Source organism: Hyperolius riggenbachi, chromosome 10 (assembly GCF_040937935.1).
Source record: "Hyperolius riggenbachi isolate aHypRig1 chromosome 10, aHypRig1.pri, whole genome shotgun sequence".
Lineage (NCBI taxonomy): Eukaryota > Metazoa > Chordata > Amphibia > Anura > Hyperoliidae > Hyperolius > Hyperolius riggenbachi.
In genome coordinates this window covers 97162312-97175994 of record NC_090655.1, presented here as the reverse complement: position 1 = coordinate 97175994, position 13683 = coordinate 97162312, and the positions used below count along the sequence as shown (strand labels likewise).

The window sequence follows — 13683 nt, the reverse complement described above, 5'->3', positions numbered from 1 at the left end:
TTTCTTGGGGGTTAACTGGTCTGCTGGCAATCCACAGCGAAAGAAGCTCGCCCATCGTGTTCTCCTTGAAGACTGCATTGCAAGAACATCATTAACCCTCCTGGCGGTTTGTAAAAATCCGCCAGGGGGTAGCAAATACGTTTTTTTTTGAAATTTTTTTTTTTTCATGTAGCGAGACGAGGTCTCGCTACATGATAGCCGCTGCTCGGCGGCATCCCCCCAGCCCCTCCGATCGCCGCCGGCGATCGGAGATCAAGAGATCCCGTTCAAAGAACGGGATCTCTTGGAGGGCTTCCCCCGTCGCCATGGCGACGGGGCGGGATGACGTCACCGACGTCATCGACGTCGTGACGTCAAAGGGGACTCCGATCCACCCCACGGCGCTGCCTGGCACTGATTGGCCAGGCAGCGCACGGGGTCTGGGAGGGGGGGCAGCTGCGGCGACGCGTATAGCGGCGGATCGGCGGGTAGCGGCGGCGATCGGACACTGCACGCAGCTAGCAAAGTGCTAGCTGCGTGCAGCAAAAAAAAAATTATGCAAATCGGCCCAGCGGGGCCTGAGCGGTGCCTCCCGGCGGCATAGCCTGTGCTCAGCACGGGCTTACCGCCAGGGAGGTTAATCAGTGTGTGAAAGTAACAAGCCCTCTAGCGTTAGTGCTGGGAGCTGCTATTGGACATGTATATTATATGTAGCTCTTAAAAAAAATCTTTAATGAGGTATGATTATTGCCCCTTTACTTTTTGCCATGTTTCCTCTGTCTTATCTATTGTAACTAGTGGTTAAGGACATTCTGGGTAGATTTTGCAGCAGTGGCAATGAATCTGGTAAGTCTTCCAGTGGAATAAAGTTAGTGCCATCTTTCCATTATTTTAATAACCATTTGTATTGTATGGTTAATTTGTAGGCATTTAAATAATTTAACTAAGTATTGTTTTGTTTAAAATACAGGAACTGTGTAAACTTGGAAACAGCAACATGGTGGCATAGTGGGTATGGCAGCTTTGTGGTGTAATGGTTAGTGCCCTCGCCTTACAGAACTGGGTCCCCGGTTTGAATTCCAGCCAGGTCAACATCTGCAAGGAGTGTGTATGTCCTCCCCATCTCTGTGTGGGTTTCTTCCAGGCACTTTGGTTTCCTCCCACATCCCAAAAACATACAGATAAGTTAATTGGCGTCCCCCTAAATTGGCCCTAGACTATGATAAATGAAGTACACAATACATACATACACGTATGTCTATGGTAGGGACTAGATTGTGAGCCCCTCTGAGGGACAGTTAGTGAAAAGACAATATATACTCTGTACCGCACCACTTAATATTTCAGCGCTATATAAACACTTAAATAAATACATTATTGCATAGTGAAAAGGAAATGTTATTTTGCCCCACTTGCATGTACTGAAAGAACTTTTATATATGAATGCACAGTTCATTTTTATGTTATTTTTATTTCTATTAGAGTGCTTCCATGGTATAGCTTTTAGAAAAAAACTGCCTTCCAAAATCCATTACCTTTGACATGCTCAACTATAATTTGCCCAGGCATTTTTCTTACCAAGAGTTTTTTTCTCATTCAAGAGTGCTTTATATTTTGTAAGCCTGTATCCTAACTTTGTGGGTTTTCAAATGTTTGTTAAAACTTATAACCTGAACTAAAATTAACTTCTGGTATTTTTCCATACCGTAAATGCATTTTTAGAAAAATACATTTGTTACATTTTCTCTGCTCTGAAACCAAACTGTGGAAAACGACATGGTTTACAACCTGTGTCCTTTTTAAAAACAAACACAAACTACACAACACTTATTTTAGGCCTTTGGAAATACACTGACAGACACAGCTAAGACCATAACTATACATAAAACTATTTATCTTCAGAAATTTTGGAATCAGAAAGGACCAAGATTTACTTTAGGATGTTAACTTGCTACTCTTTCATATGCAGGAAAAAATGCTTTAACTTAAGATTTTTTTTCTTTTGTATGACAGTTATGTGGATTAGACAAGATGGGGTGTATGCACTAAACTGCATTAAGCAGAATTACATATTAAAAGTCTTACACACAGTGGCCTCAATTCACAGAGCATTATCAAACGTTTATCAAACACTTTATCAACCGTTTGATAATTTACCTCATGGGTAAAATCTCACTAAGGTGTTATATATTTGTTGAACGTTTTATCGGTAAAACATTCGATAAATATATAACACCTTAGTGAATTTAAAATGAGATTTTACCCATGAGGTAAATTATCAAACGTTTGATAAAGTGTTTGATAAACGTTTGATAATGCTCCGTGAATTGAAGCCAGTGAGTAGAGTGCAATGCATTGCATTCTGCTCTACTCATCTTGCAGTAAGACAATGCACATTATTCTGCTTAACCCAGTTTAGAGTCTACACCTGGGTGTAGCCTAGAAATCCACACAAGTCTAAATTTTGAGAACTGCACCTGCAACCTGTTCTAAGGAGTCCAACAGCTAATAACTCTACATAATAAAGTACAACATGTGTTTCTTTAGCATGTTTTGTGGCACACACTGTGTATGCTACAGACAATTAGCCATGCAATGTCTAACCCACATCTTCTGGGTTACAAAGTAAGTTAAGCCCTGAATCTAATCATAGTGTCAAGTAAACCAAAGGTGCTCAACTCAATGCAAGTAAGCTTTTAGAGTTTTATTTTCCATATTGTATGGAATGTATGGATGAAGATGGGTCAGTCTTGCTCTGAGGTGAGACAACAGCCTCACGAAATCAAAGGCCTCACACACCAAGAGGCAGCAGTTTCCATCATTTATTTGTTATCTTTCTCAAAATGGACTATTTAATAAGTTGGCATAGTCAAGGCTATCTGTATGGTTAGTTTTGGATGAGACGGTACCCAGGGGCTTTCTCATATCATTTCCTGTGTTTGTGTTGGAACAGTTGTTTTATTGTTTGCCACATGTAGCGACATTCTTCAATGGCCCCTGGGCTGAGAGCTTAATTCTAATTTTTAACCAAATTAGCATGTCAGTATTTGTCTCTTATTTCAAGTTTATTGCATCTTAAGTGACCAGGAAGAAAACGAAACCTGAAATTATTTTAATTAAATCATTTTGTTGATGCTTGACTGTGCCCTCCACTATATGCTAAAGAAAAAAAACCAAAAAAAAAAACCACTGCACATATTGCATTATTGTTTCCTCAATGCAATCTCTTCCCCCTGCGTATAAAATCCAAACTAGTGTACACAGTCCGGTACCTCCCAGCTCTGTACTTCCTCTGTTTTATTCTCACTGCAGGCCAACTCAAAATCCAGGTGGGTCTAGCGTATTGTGCTCATAAACAATTCACTGGCTCAGGTATATCTCCAGAACAAGAGCCAGGGCCATAGCTATTGAGCATGGCTATAATGCATGGTGCATGGTTACATTGGTTATTTTCTGGCTGGTGGGGTTTGCTGCAGTTAAAAGGAGAAGGCTTGTCAAGCAGCAGTGGTACCAATCAATTTTGGGCCAACAGACTTAAAATCTGCCTGCAGTTGGCACAGTAAGTGATCACCCTTCTTTCATGTCGGCATTCCAGTATTCTTTCTGAAAGAACCTTCAGTGCTGGTAGCGGAGTGGTCACGGACAACCGATCAGGACTGTTGCCTGAAGATGTCACTCACCTCACGTTTTTGAAAATGTACAAAAGGTGGACTACTAGCAACTATCAACTGCAGATGTCATTGATTGACACAAGGACTAATTGAGCAACCAAGATGCCTGTTTTATTTTCCTGATTTAAATTGCAACATAGGGGTAGCAATCATCCTAATGTCATGCTTGCCATGCTGCCAGCTAACAATCTACTTTCCATTTCTGCTGGTTCTGGGAGGCTTGCAAGCTTTAAATATTGTCTGCCTTCATTCAGCAGTAGTGCTGTCACACACCATCTTGGTTTGGCCCTCCTACATTTAGTCTAATATTTTTGCTATTTGCATGTTCACTTGCTGGCTGGCATTGCTGATGCACTGCACCCAGCTCATAATGCCTGCTAGCAATGCTGTCCATGCTCTGTCTCATGGCACACCACAACCTCCTGCTGCCACTGCGGCCTTCAGTACTCTATTCATGCAACTTGTATGTACAGTTATGAGTGGCATTGCTGATGCACTCCACCTAGCTCATGCTGCCTGCTAGCAATGCAGTCTATGCTCCCTCTCAGAATATATATATATATATATATATATATATATATATATATATATATATATATATATATATATATATATATATATGTCTTTGGGGAGAAAAAGTTGCCTAATTATGTTGACTGGAGCTGGCTCTACGCAATTACAGGTTTTGAGGGACACATTGCAAATTGTCATGGTGCATGCACTGTTGAATTATGCTATTTATGAAATTATTCTAACTTCAGACATCTTTCTATAATATATGTCTTTTTTAAATGTAAATAAATATCTTCTAAGGTTTATTGCCACAGACAATTGGTCTAACATGGAAACATGGTAATATTCCTTTATAATAAAAAAACGAATGCTTAACCGTAAACTCCTACGTGCTTTCATATTCTACCAAACACCTATGAGGTAGGACAATTTTATTATCCCATGCTTTATAGTGATTGGATTAGCTACCATTTTGGTATCTAGATATAGTACTACTGTATACCGTGATGCTACCCAGACCGGGCACCTCCTACCCACCTCAAATATAGCTGGTTTCCCTCATATATACTTCATATCGAGGGTGATTCAGTCGAATATCTCGACTAAAAAATCATTTTTATCAGGAGCAGCGACCATCTTGGAAGCAAAAGGCCGAGTGGGGACGGTACTTCTCCACCTCTGAATACAAGTGGTTGCCTTGCTGCAACCTACTTTTGTGAGTATATACTCTATTGCCCATACTACCTAACGATATTGCACCAGATTGGGCTCCCGGACCTGTTTGTGTTTTCTTCGTCGCTTTTCTTTAATATTCCTTTATAGTCCTATAAACAGTTTACCATCAATTAATAACTGTCCATATTTTCTTTCATCCATAGTCAAAATGGTGTACTTTCCATAAATCAGAAATACAGGTTTGGAAATGTCAATTTGTCCCTAGGCTGTAAATAAATGCTTCTGATGCATTTGGCCTAAGCACAGAATATATTGAGCAGCATAAGCCTGACTGCGTTTTCCATATATTAATCATCATTTTACATATGGAATATAAATCTTATCTGTCACGCAACATACCTAACCGTAATAACTCTTTTAAAACATATTATATTGCTTTTGAATTTTTTTTTATTATTTGGAGAGAGATCCTTAGGTATTATTGCAGTTTTTTTTTTTTAATTTTGATATATAAAAATGAATTTACTATGTTCAGTATGTATAGACTTTTTTTTTTACCAAATGATTATATGAGTGTTTTTTTTTTCCCCTAAGAGTTTTTGTATGTACAAACATTTGTAGATCATAAGCCATGTTTATACAAATATGCATACATAGTGGAGCGAGTATGTAAAGAACATTACATCATGGATGCACATCAATGTCAGTACACATGCCCTGCTTCTATAAATACATGATTACGTCATTGCATTATGTATAGAATCACTGTGTCAAGCCATTGGTAGGTGTTATTCGTTTGTTGGGAAACGTGTACACAGCAAGTTTTATTACATGTATTCTTGGCTTTATCTTTGCCTACAAGGATTTGTAATTTTTTAAATAACTTAACCACTTGTGGACCGCAGTGTTAAACACCCCAAAAGACCAGCCCATTTTTTAATAAATTAGCCACTGCAGCTTTCAGGCCTCGCTGCAGGGCAACACATGTCAGCACACAAGTGATCCCCCCCTTTTCTCCCCACCAACAGAGCTTTCTGTTGGTGGGGTCTGATCGCTCCCCCCCAAAAAAAATGTTTTGGGGGGCAAATATTTGTTATTTTTTAAATAAAATAGCCTATTTTTTTATTTATTTTACGTTCCCCACTCCCTCCCCCCTGTCAGCCAATCACTGTGATCGGCTGTCATAGGCTTCAGCCTATGACAGCGGATCACTTCCGAGCCTCTGGAGAGGACAGCCGCGTCACATGGCTGTCCCCAGTACAGTGCTGCCTTATATCGCAGCGCTGTATGGGGTAATTAGACTCTAATAGTCTCTTAGCGGCGATCGCCGCTGTGAGACAGAAGGCGGAGTTTTGCTGCGCCTACCAAGCAGAGATGTGCACAATATCCTGCAAACCAGGCCTGCAGGACCTTACGCCAATCGGCATTAGGGGGTCCTAGGGCTGGTGCCACGTCCACGCCGATCGGCATGACACGGTCAGCATGTCGTTAAAAGAACACATTTCTTAAAGGCAAAAATCTATCTTGTGTACTACCACAGTAGCTGTTTGAGTTGTTGGCAGATAATCCGGATGCTCAATGAGCTGCAAATAATTTGGCAGAGGGGCTTAACCCACAGGCATGTTGGATTTGTGGCACCAACAATCTTGTTTATTTTGGGATGTTGTGTTGGCCAGCTGGGGTCCCTTTAAATTTGCTCTGTGTGTTTTCCTGTCCTTGTGAGCTCAACACATGATCTTTTTTAGCCTGGTGGTCTCACCCCCCCCCCCCTCCCTCTTGTCACCCTACAAGGTTAAGCATTTACGACCCTGTGGGCGAACTCAGGTAACTCTGTCCTCAGGCTTTTAATCCTATATCAGACATGGGTCCATTCTTGGATACTCTCATTGTATGTGTTGGATACAGATGCATTCAGTGTTAGAGTAGGGACCCCTCCAGGAGATTGGCCTGATATAGGAAGAGGGGCTTACCCCACACATGCCTATTGGATATGTGGCACCAACAATCGTGTTCATTTTGTTATTTTGTGTTAGCTACTGGCTATATATCAGTTTTGAGCCAAGATCTCTTTACATTTTGCTAAGTGTATTGAGTGGACCAATTCCAAGCTGTATAGAATTTTAATTAAGTGAGTATGCAAGACAGAATTTGTTTCAGCTTATTGACCATCTCTAATGAGGATACTAAAACGTAAGTGTAATTACACTCATGTGACTCAAATGTCTTGACATGAGGTTCTGATCTATAATGTAACATCCTTGCATTATTAATTTTACCCATTTTAAAGTGATGGCATGTCACTTATAATAGTTATGGTAAAAATAGCTTCCTATTAACTATGGACTAACCGGGAGAGTTTGCTCAAGGACTAGTAATGATTGGCACAATGATGAGAAGTGGTGTTCAAAGGTGATATACAGCCAGGATTTGAAGTAGTACTTGACAAGATTTGGGAAGAATTTATAAGTTGTTGTTTTTTTTCAAACAGGAATCTGCAAAACTGTGACTAGTTTACTGTCAGTACAAGCATAATCTTTACACCAAACATTGGAGAGTAAATGTCAGTATGCCTATGATTAATCTGGTGTTTTTAATCAAATCAGTGATCAGCTATTGTGTATGTTTCACTGTGAATGTTGAAATACTTTGCTCTCAGCTAACACGGTACAATATTCTACTGCTATTGCTCTCACCTGTTACTGAGAGTGAATGGAATACTCCAGACTTGTCTAGGCACATTCATCTCTACAGATGTACATGATTCCTTCACTCTCTACAATTAATATATTTTTGCAGTAGTGCTAGCAGAGGGCAGGATCTCTTGATGCAGATCGGCAGCACAGTGATCACCTAAACGCAACATGCCAAGGCTGTCTATGTTGAGTGATGCAAAAGGGATATATGCTGCAGCCCTATCACCTGGGATTCACTGCACTGCTGAAGCCTATCATGAGATGCTGGGTGCAGATGAGTATCTGGTCTTTATCTTAATGATTAGTGCTGGTCAATTTTGACTTATTGGTTTCCTGGGGCACTCTGATATTCTAGAATCCTAGCAGTGCTCTGACTGGTGGACTGCAAAACAATGCAATTCATTTCTCTTACTGATGTGTTCAGATTTTTGAACAAGAGAGGGAATAATTCTGGATTTTTTTAAGGCAAAGTGTGTATAGTTGCCACAGTTACCAATAAGCTATCAATAACCAAGTGTTAATTAAACTTTAATGTACAAATAATGTCAAAGTATCAGTTAATAGCCATGTAAACATTTTCCAATTCAGAGCCAAAAAGCAGGCGTCTAGGTTCTCTGCCATTCAACTAATTGGCACATTCACTGACCTGATGAAGCAGTTTACAGTGCAAAACACCTTGTCCACAGTGCTAAATACATTTCCTACTTTTTTACTCTGCGAACCTCCTTTTTTAAGGTAGGACCTTTTGAGTGTATGATATGCAGAAACAATGTTTTACAGTCATGTATAATTTTTGGGGTGCCTTCATTCATTCAGATATGATATCCTCCCAATCACAGGGAAACTGTTTTTTTTCAGGTCTAACTAGCTGAAGTAGACTAATGGTATAATAGATCTAGATAGATAGATATAGATGTATAGATAATAGATATAAGGAGGCATATTCCATGCCCCCCATCTTCCCTATGCAAATTAGTTTATCCACTGCTCCCCAAAGCCATCAGTGCATGAATGAGAGCTTTTCAAGTGACGTTTTAAAACATTAAAGTAAGAAATAAGTAGGAACAGATGCGTTACGGCAGTGCTTTGGTACATTAGACAAGGTATTCCCATCCCAGTTTAAAAACCCATGTTTATTGATTGCTGTCCTTTAAAGCAGGCCTAAATAAAACTCACTTTGGCTTCTCTCACAACTGCTGTTTCACATACCAAAATAGCCACTGGCAGCGCTTTTCTATGCATTTGTAATCTGTAATGCTCATGCTAATGTGATGCTATGGAGGATATTTTAAAAATCACATCCCTCAAGCGGAATCACACACACTCACACCCACACACAAACAGCATTAGCAAGAGCTCAAGCACTTAAAAAAGCACTGCTAATGGGTTCCAGGCCTTACAATCAAATCTTCCTGGAAAAGCTGCAGAATGTATTAGCTTCCTATCATTCGAACAGCCATCTTGCTTTGTACAAATGCTTAACAACTTCAGGACCATAGGCTTACACCTCACTAGTGACCAGGCCACTGCAGCTTTAACCTCCCTAGCGGTATTGATGGTTATGCACATCCATAAAACATGCTGTGAACTGTAATGACATACATACACGTCAATACTCTCCTGCACTGTACACTAGACCCTTGCTAACACATTTTGGCAAGTTCAGGAAAAAAAGGTTATGCAAATAGATGTGGAATGATATTCACATAGATGGTCACTGCTAAAGGTGAATACACACCTAACAACTGTTGTCAGAAAAAGATTTGCCTGCTAAAAATTCAGCACAGTTGCTCCCTAAATTGCCTGAAAAGGTGGGCTAATTGCCTGCAAAACGCATCACATCAAATTGTGTAGTTTTCAATAAAACCTTTTATTTTGTGTTGTCAATGAGGTTAGTCCATCACTACCTCCGATTTTAAATAGTTTTTAGTGTATTTTATCCTTTTTGGCACCTTTGTTTGTTCTACTATTTTGCCATTCTGCATAAAGTTTTATGTTTTTCCTTTGGCTTTAAAGATGTTGGCACTATGTAAAAAAAAAAAAAAAAAAAAAAACAGGATATCTAAGTGAGACTTTACTGGACATTATTATTTTGGTTACTGACATCCAAATATCACCTTTGTCACATATTCACTGCCTGGCTGTTGTTTCTTAGTCTGAACTTTATCTCTCTACATATTTAAAAGCTCTAAGAAGTGTCTGGTCTCATACCCATTCCATTTTCTCACAATACAGCTAAAATATTGGTATAAGCTGTAAAAAGGTCTTCTTTGACTGCTGTAATACTCTTTGCCGCAGCTGTTAACAAACCATTGTCATCTAGCCTGTTACGAGCTTGGCTAACAAGCCTCAACAACTTGGTATCTGTTAAAATATTGTATTTATTTTCCACAATACACCTTTCTGGAAATCTAATTATGCCTGTGAATAGCTTAATTCTTCATGTCTAGTTACCATCTTTTATGTAAACTTCTTTGTTCCTCTTCTCTGGCACCCAATTTTGAGTCCTATTTCTTCTTCTAACACCCTTAAAGAGAACCCGAGGTGGGTTTGAAGACTGTTATCTGCATACAGAGGCTGGATCTGCCTATACAGCCCAGCCTCTGTCGCTATCCCAAACCCCGCTAAGGCCCCCCTGCACTCTGCAATCCCTCATAAAGCACAGCCTCGCTGTCGACACACAGCATGTCACAGCGGGCTGTGTTTTTCTCTATAGTGTCAGTCTGCTGCTCTCCCCACCTCCTGCAGAACTCCGGTCCCCGCCTGCCTCCCTTCCCTCCTCGCTAATTAGAGGGAAGGGAGGTGGGCAGGGACCAGAGCTCTGCAGGAGGTGGGGGAGCAGCCGAGACTGACACTACAGATGTAAACACAGCCAGCACAGCGTGGCTGTGATTTATGTCTGATTGCAGAGTGCAGGGGGACATTAGGGGGGTTTGGAATAGCAACAGAGGCTGAGCTGTATAAGCAGATCCAGCCTCTGTATGTAGATAACATTCTTCAAACACACCTCGGGTTCTCTTTAAAGTGTCCCTACTGGCGACACCTAAATGCTCTAGGTGTCGTTTTTTTCAGGACAAACTAGACTTTCATTGGTGGGTATTTTGTCCCTAGACCCTAGATCTGTGCATTTTAATGGGAAAAAGAGGGGAAAAATTAAAAAAATGCATTTTTGTTCAGTTTTTATCAATTCTAGTTTAAAAATAAAAAGTGCCACAGAAGATAAAAACATGTGACCAGTATTATGTCCCCCAGTATAGACAGCAAAATGTGTCTGTGTCCCGAGTATCAGACCCCCCCCCCTATAGCCAGATGTGTCCCCAATATCAGTCACCCCCAGTGTAGCCCGATGTGTCCTCTGTGTTTGGCACCTCCCGGTATAGATAGACAGATGTTTTCCCAGGATTGCTGCCCCTCATTATAACTAAATGTGTCCCCAGGAATAGTGGTCCCTCATTATAGCCAGATGCGCCCTCAGGATTAGCACCCCCCACCATTATAGCCAGATCTGCCCCAGTATAAAATTATACACTTAAAATTAAAATGTGTCCCCTCTTATTTTATCCCCCCCCCCATCCGCTGCACATTTTACCCCCCACCAGGGGTCCACGCAACCCCATAAGGGCCAGCCAGATGTGCCACCCCCCACCCAGGCAGCCCCCTCGGTGGCCAGATCTGTTAAAAAAAAGATCAGAAAGCAGCCTGATTCACCTTATCTCATTCCAGCGATCAGCCTGCAGCCCGAGCCTCCGATCCCCGCTCTTCACGCAGCCCTGTGATGCCGGATACCGGGCCCTGGCTTGATGACGTCATCAAGCCGGGACCTGGCTATTCAGCATCACAGGGCTGTGTGCAGAGTGGGGGTTGGAGGCTCGGGCTGCAGGCTGATCGCTGGAACAAGAAAAGGTGAGTCAGGTCGCTTTCTGATTCTTTTTTTTTTTAACAGATCTGGCCACCGAGGGGAGAGATGAAGGATCATCGCTGTTTGCTACAGCGGTGATCGTTCATCTGCGGGGGGGGGGGGGTCACTAATTGGCTACAAGGGAACATTTTCCCTTTCACCAATTAGTATTGCAGCCGTTAGTGCCGGGAGGTGCGCTCTGAAGCGCACCTGTTCCTGCACAACAGGGCTGCAAGCAGGTCAGTATATCTACGTGGCTGTGGCTTAGAGAGTGCCACAGCTGACGTAGATATACTGTAGCAAAGAACAAAGTGGTTAAATTGCACTGCATCATAATGTTATTTTTTCAAGTTTTTTCTTTGAATGTTTTAAAATCATTTTTCTCAAAAAATATAAGTTCTTGTTCCTACTTGTTTCAGGTTTGTGCAAACTTTTTTTGCAATCTCTGCAAAATTACATTGTGTTCATAATTTCGCAAAACATGCACAATTTATGAAAGGATTAGGCAAAATCAATTTTATTTTTGAAATCGTAATTCTGAGCACTCATAATTGCTTAACCGCTTGCCAACCGCGTCACGCCGATGGCCGCGGTGGCAGCCCCAGGACCAGCTAACGCCGATTGGCGTAAAGTCCTGGGGCAGCAGTTTACAGGAGATCGCGCGCCTTCAGTCTCCAAGCGGCGATCGCCGTGTATTTACATGTACAGCGCTGCTATCAGCAGCAGCGCTGTCCCCCTGGGGGACAAGAGAGCGATTGGCTCTCATAGACAGAAGCCTATGACAGCCGATCGCCGTGATTGGCCAGCTGGAGGGAGGGAGGGGATTTTGAAAAAAAAAATAAAAAGAAAAGGAGAATAAATATAAAAAAAAAATACAAATAAATATTTATTTGAAAAAAATAAACACAGGGTGGGCGATCAGACCCCGCCAACAGAGAGCTCTGTTGGTGGGTAGAAAAGGGGGGAGGAATCACTTGTGTGCTGAGTTATACGGTCCTGCAGCTTGGCCTTAAAGCTGCAGTGGCCAATTTTAATAAAAAGTGCCTGGTCTTTAGGGGGGTTAACACTGCGGTCCTCAAGTGGTTAATAAGCAAACTTAACACATTATGATCCTCACTATTCACCACCTGTGATCTCTTGATAACAAAAATAGCAGTACAAGGACCATTGACTGTGATTGCAGCCACCTTCCACTACTTTTTAAACTGTCAAATAGTCTTATTTCTAAAAGTGGCATTCTGTTTTTAAATAACTGCCACTTTTTCGGACAGTATTCCCACTTTTTTGGTGTTGCCATCATATGGATTACCATACAGCATTCACCACTTTCGCTGTGGCATATAACATAGGCAAAGGAAAAAAAAAAAGGAAGAACAATATTGTTTTTTTTTAAACTCCTATTAGAAAAGTGCTGTTGTGCTGTTATGTCTGGAGTGTTGTGATAGACTGATAGTACCTTTTATAGGTAGGGCTCATGTATTCCGAATTTGCATGTCAAATCTAAGGCAGTCTTTCTGGTGACTGAAGTGAACATCATCTACATACATAGATTTTTGGGAATTCTTTTACTTCGTTTAAACTGGTGGAGCCACTTGGTGAAAGGTGAAACATTTTCAAGAGTAAAAAAAAACAGAACATCAAGCTGAAACTTCCATAATTTCCTTTGCATCAGTTTAAACAGACTTCCCTCATTCAGTGGATCTCTTTTCCATCTGCCACCACCTCCAGTATACTTAAATTGTCCCTCTAAACATGGATTTGTTTAAAGAGGGCGCCTGGAAAAATGGGCACCAGATTTAGCCGAAAAACAAAAATATGGTTATAAAACAGCATCATATATAGCCAAGAAAAGTGCTTTTGGTTATAAAAAGGTACCAGATATAGGAGAGAAAAGTGATTTCCATTATAAAAGGGTGCCGGATATAGCCGAAAAAAGTGATTACTATGACCTAACTTCTCCCTATTCTCACACAGAACCCTCCCCTTGTGGTGCCTAACCCTAAGACACCCCCCCCCCCTGGTGGTGCCTAACCTTAACTACTTAAGCTCACGGGATTGTTTATTTTTTGCATCTGAGCAACTTTTACCTCCCATTAATTTGCCAATAACTATATCACTACTCATCACAATGAATTGATCTATATCTTGTTTTTTCCGCCACCAATAACACTTTCTTTGGGTGATACATTTTGCTAAGAATTCATTTATTCTAAATCCATTTTAACAGGAATATTAAGAAAGAAATGGAAAAAAA

The 13683-nt window shown here is 41.0% G+C and overlaps 1 protein-coding gene and 1 long non-coding RNA gene across 3 annotated transcripts in view; one reads left to right on the top strand and one right to left on the bottom strand.

Moving 5' to 3' along the window:
* Positions 1-13683, bottom strand: part of PCDH15 (protocadherin related 15) — a 1564441-nt gene that overhangs the window by 78897 nt on the left and 1471861 nt on the right. The window lies entirely within an intron of this gene.
* The window catches only part of LOC137535960 (uncharacterized), a 376361-nt gene that overhangs the window by 247064 nt on the left and 115614 nt on the right, over positions 1-13683 (top strand). The gene's annotated exons all lie outside the window — the stretch shown is intronic.